General features: G+C 40.0%; 1 protein-coding gene across 1 annotated transcript in view; it reads left to right on the plus strand.

Moving 5' to 3' along the window:
- Nucleotides 1–2,658, plus strand: part of LOC124596451 (insulin-like growth factor-binding protein-related protein 1) — a 151,910-nt gene extending 149,252 nt beyond the window's left edge. The window contains exon 5 of the mRNA XM_047135588.1: nucleotides 2,335–2,658. The gene's annotated coding sequence lies outside the window, so the exon portion shown is untranslated. The remainder of the gene's footprint in view (nucleotides 1–2,334) is intronic.
- Nucleotides 2,659–6,000: the final 3,342 nt, after the last annotated feature.

Here is a 6,000-nt window from a genome sequence, read left to right on the forward strand (position 1 = left end):
CCACTTGGTGCCAAATCCAAGCCCACAACACAATAGCCTTTAATTTAATGTCACACCATGTGGAATTGCCACTGTGTTATATCCCAAAACTGGACAAACATACTATTAAGAAGATAGTCGAAATGTTTTGATTTTTCAGTATATGTGGCACATAGTAGAAGTGAAGTCTGGCTTGGATAATGTATACAGAAGCCTGTACCACAATTGAAACATCTAGAATAGACTTTACTGTATCACTGTGGTGCATTTCACTACTTAAGTGGAATTATTTTATTTGTTGCTCCATAATTTGAAATTTGGCACTTGTACCTTATGACAAAAAGTACACTGATGTTCTCAGATGTGACGAGAAGGCTAAATTCATGTGCAAAATGTGTGTATTTTAGAGTCAACTGTTTTGAAATGCTGATTCTCAGAATATAAAAATGTGTCAGAGCTTACAGTGCTTATAGATTGGGACACCAATTACAAGGATACACTGGGTATGTGTATAAGTTGACACTTTGTTGTTTGATGTCTGCTTCTTTATATATAAATGAGTCAGAGAAGAGTAATGAATTGTAGTTAGTTCAGTCTATCTCCATTACTGAATGCCTAACTCTGTGGTAAAAGCCAGTAATGGGGCTACTGACCTGACTGCAGGTAGAGTGCAACCTTTTTTTGCTGTGGCACTAAGAAGGAGTGGGTGGTGGGCCCATCACCCTGGCCACCCTTTATCCTGGGAAAAATCCCCTGTACACATTTGGCAGCAGGATGAATGCAATGGGAGCCACTCTGGAGGGACTGAAATGAGGAAAAATCTCTTCTGCTGTCTGAGATTGAACTTGGGTCTTCCAGGGCCTGAATCTAGTTCTCTACCTGTTAGACCACCACAAACAATCCATTACTGTGTGGCCATCATCTGTGACAGTCGTCTGAATGATCTGGGTTCAGATCCTAACATTCCGAAGTTTTTTTGCTTTCTTTAGGTGTGTGTGTGTGTGTGTGTGTGTGTGTGTGTGTGTGTGTGTGTGTGTGTGTGTGTGTGTGTGTCTTTTACTGATAAAAGCTTGAAAGCTCTGGCCAAAAGCTATGGGTAAGTGTCTTTTTATGATGCCTGTCTGAAACTTGACATGCCTTCTTTACGGTAATTAGCAATCTGTCTTTTCCTACACTGTTGATATTCGTACCTGAAGTTTCCACTGTTCGCCATAATAAATTATAGTATTTAAGGGTTTGGTGCAAGTCAAACAGACACTTTATATTTATAGCAATACTAGAAAATTAAATTATCTGTTCAACTAAATGCTAAAATAAAGAGATGCATAACTGATAACATGATTCAAGTGCTATGACATACAGAAAACTAGATACACATTCTTTTGTCTTTACTGGTATCTCTTCAGACTCAAGTAATGAACATATTAGTTATAGACACACCATCCTCCATAGTGACCATCAGGAGAGAAGCCTGAGTAAAGAGTGATGAGTGAGATTAAAAATTGTATCAAAAGGAAAATTTGCTCGAGAAAACTTTACAATTATGAGATGCCAGATTGGTTGGCCCTCACTAGCCTTCAATTCAAAGTACTGCCAACGTATGCATTTTTCTGCTTTCAAATGTGTCTATCTGCAGCTTCAAGTTAAATGTTATCATGCAGAAGAAGCCATTAAAGGCTACTTCTGAGCATCTTAGGAACCAGTTACAACTACTGCTAATCTACTCTCATCATTAACTACAGAAATTAACAATAGATTACTCTCTTTAATAAATTGGTTTTAAGCAATGATAAAACTTTAGAAATTTAGTTATTACTTTATAAAAAAATGAGGGAACACAATACACATGCTTAGATTTAAGGTCTATGAGTATAATGCTACCAGATATATACTAAGCTCATGACTGTGTGAAAGTGAACATATGCAGTCACCTGTACAAGAATTAATGTTAAAAACAGCAAAAAAAGAGAACTGAATAGAAGTAAAAATGCAAAATAAGTTTCTTTACAGAAATTTTTGTAGCTTTAATGTTTGACTGCGAAATGGGGAAAATTAATATTTGCAGAAAACATCTACTTCACTCAGTTTTTAAAAATTACCATTCATAATGGCATGTGTATCTTGATTGACGATAAAACATTTTATTGTTCATTCGTTTATATGAATAGCCACATCTTTAGTGACACATAGTGTTGTATCAATTTATTTGTAATTTGAAATGAAATTGCATCAAGGTAATTAATATCAGATGTCATTATATGTTACAAAAGCATGAGACTACATCTCATTTTATTGTTTATTCAACACTAATAAAGTAAATGTTGTAGTGCTTCATTTATAATTTTTCTTTTACAGGAGAAGCTGAAGAATAAACCATCTAACAAAGTAAAAAAAAAAAAAAAAAAAGAAAGGATTGCAATAGACACTGTTGTGGTGACAATAACTGCATTTTAGTGTGTATAACAGAAATTGTAACACATTTAGAACAACAGTTGTATTATGTCACTACAATGTATTGCTATTAATTTAGAATGTACCTGACAATAATATATATAGTCTTTAGTATTAATAAGAGTAATACAGTATGTTAACTTTCTGATAATGTGTTAATTTTTAGTAATGTTAATGAATATGCGAAGGAAAGAAATGATTGTAATAAAATTTTTCATTATAAAATTACTAACTACATATTTATTTTATTACTACGCTTAAGTAGAGTCATGTACAAAATGTGAACAGATCATAAGTGTCAAGGGTAAAAATCTTTTGGAATAATCATCAAAATGTGCTTGTGTAAGTAATGTCTTTTCAAGGTAAGCCAGATAATTTGCCTTCATGGATTCCTGGGATACGATGAAGGCATTCAGTTATGCTGAAAATGAAATAGTATTTGGGGGACCAACCATTATGAGACCAATTGCTCTCCAGGCTTTGATGGAATTGTGTCTGTCTAATAAAAAACACATAGGCTTAGTTAATAGCAAACTCTGAGATGGGAAATATACTAAGCTAACATTAGACAATTATAGCTTACATCATCCTTCATGGCTCAATATTTGTCACTAAATTTATACATAATATACAGGATACTTTAAATGATTGTAATGCCTGGTTATGACATGAGCTTTTTGATCAAGAGCGAGAACACAATAGCTTCATATGCAAACAATGTGAAATCCGGGATGGAATGTAACAATATTATGAAAAGGGTAGTGGAGATGATGAGACACAGATAGGCAAAACAAAATGTCACAAAATAAGCTTTTGGCCACCAAGCCTTTGTCAAAATTAGATCACACACACACACACACACACACACACACACACACACACACACACACACACACACACACACACACACATATGTCTGCAGTCTCTGGCAGCTGAAGCGACACTGTGAGCAGCAGCAGTGCACAATGAGAGAGGCAACTGGCCGGGAGTCAGGAGGAGACTGGAGTGGGGAGAGGCAAGAATAGTAGGGGAGGGGTGGGGGACATATGAGGTGAAGAGAGGGTAGGGCAGCTAGGTGTGATCAGGAGATTAGACAGAGGGCTGGGGAGAGGTGAGTGGGGGAGGGGATAGTGGAAAACGAGAGAAGTAAAAAGACTGGGTGCATTGGTGGAATAGAGGGCTGTGTAATGCCAAAATGGGAACTGGGAAGGCACTGGATGGATGAGGACAATGACTAAGGAAGGTTGAGGCCAGGAGGGGTATGGGAATGTAAGACTTATTGCAGGGAGATTTCCCACCGTGCAATTTGGAAAAGCTGTTGTTGGTGGGAAGGATCCATATCCCACAGGCTGTGAAGCAGTCATTAAAATGAAGAATGTCATGTTGGATAGTGAGCTCAGCAATGGGATGGTCCAGTTATTTCTTGACCACAGTTTGCCAGTGGCCATTCATGCAGACAGTCAGCTTTTTGGTTGTCATGCTCACATAGAATGCAGCACAGTGGTTGAAGCTTAGCTCATAGATCACATGACTGGTGTTACAGGTAGTCCTGCCTTCTCATTATTTTTCCCATTCATTTGGGTGTATTTTTGCGAAATTTTCGGACATAATTCTACATTATTTATGTAATTTCTTGTGTTTTTCCACCACCATGGGTCCTTGTTCCTTCCATCTGCATCATTATCAAAAAGTTTCCTTATCCCTAGCTAGAACTCAGTCCCACACATTGTTCCTGTGTTTTTGCTTGGCTCATGGAATCCCCCCAATTGGCCTCACCATCAAATTAGCCATCTCCAGCTGCCACCGCTCATTCCACAACGACCTCTATCTGTTCATATTCTGCCAATCCTTAGTCCTCACCAACATAGTCCTGCAAAAGCTTATAAACCAATCCCAAATCACCTTGCAATACCTTCTCTCCACATGTAAAATTCTCCTGCTATGCAATCCCAAATTCCTGGAAACCATAGCACACACTGAAATTCTTGCTCTCCAGGAACTAGAGCAACATGCACAATGTCACCTTGAAAAACTCTCCACTCTGCTCGCTTCCTGCTTCTGCATTTCAGTACAATTGTCCACCACCTCTACAACAACCTCAAAACCTCCCCCACATCCCCTCATAGCTGACAAGCCCTGTCTTGCCGCCCTACTACATTTACCTAGCCCTCCAAAACTCTCTACCACAGCCACACAGAATCCAGAACCTAAAAAGACCCAAACCACAGTCATGAAACTTCCCTCCAGAAGCCTTAGCCCCACAGAAACATCAATCCTTTCCAAAGGATTCACTTTTTGCCCCACTCCCAAATTCAGTCATGCAGGACTTGTTAAAGACCTTCCCTCCTTCCTCCCGTCCTTACAGTGGAAACACTTTGTCGCCACCAAACCTACCAATTAGACTCAACCAAAGACCATCAAACCCTGCCTGACTTAGTTCACTCCTCCATCCAACTGAGATCCACCCCATTGCCCCCAAACCACCCCCTGTTAACTTTCCAAAATTTCTTAACCTCAAATCTTACCTCACCATCATTCCCCAAACCCCTCAACATGCAAACTAACCTTACATCTGCAGAAAGAACTACAGTCCACCATCTGAAACCTTGTTTGATCTTATAATCTTTCCTGTGTACAAAGGCTCCACCACTGTTGTTTTGAACCACAAGGATTACCTGGCAGAAGGACTCCTCCAGCCATCAGATACACCCACCTACAAATCTTGCCACAGTGACCCCATTCCAGAAATCTAGCAGGATCTCCAGTCTCTCCTCAAATCCTTAGGCCCATCCCAGAATGTCTCCACAGAGTTCATCTCTCTGCTCAGCTCTACCACTCCCCACTCTCCGACCTCCTACATGACTCCTAAGGTCCATAAACCCTACCACCCTGGATGCTCCACTGTGGACAGTTACTCTGCCCCACTGAGGGGATCTCTGCTCTTGTAGATCATCACCTTCAGCCTATTACCCAGAATCTATTCCCCTATGCAAACGATATCAATCGTTTCCTCCACAGACTGTCCACAGTTCCTGTTGGCTGCATGGGGTAGCCGTGTGGTTGAGGCATCTTGTCACGGTTCATGTGGCTCTCCTGTTGGAGATTCGAGTGCTCCCTTGGGCATGGGGGTGCGTGTTGTCCTTAGCATAAGTTAGTTTAAGTTAGATTAAGCAGTGCGTAAGCCTAGAGACCAATGTCCTCGACAGTTTGGTCCCATAGTCCTTACCACAAATTTCCAATTTCCAGTTCCTGTCCCTTTACCACATGGTGCCTGCCCATCACTGTTGGTGTCATCTCCCTTTACACTAACATTCATAATTCCCATGGCCTTATTATCACTATGAACACTACCTTTCCTAGTGCTCAATGGATTCCAAACCAACAATCTACTTCCTAATCATCATGACAAACTATATCCTCACCCACAATTACTTCTCCTTTGAAAGAACTACCTACAAACAAATCCGGGATTTGGCAATGGGCACCTGCATGGCATCATCATCTGCCAACCTACTCATGGGCCATCTAGAGGAATCCTTCCTAAACACCCATAATCCTAAACCTCTCACC

The sequence above is a fragment of the Schistocerca americana genome, chromosome 1 (assembly GCF_021461395.2).
Source record: "Schistocerca americana isolate TAMUIC-IGC-003095 chromosome 1, iqSchAmer2.1, whole genome shotgun sequence".
Classification (NCBI taxonomy): Eukaryota; Metazoa; Arthropoda; class Insecta; order Orthoptera; family Acrididae; genus Schistocerca; species Schistocerca americana.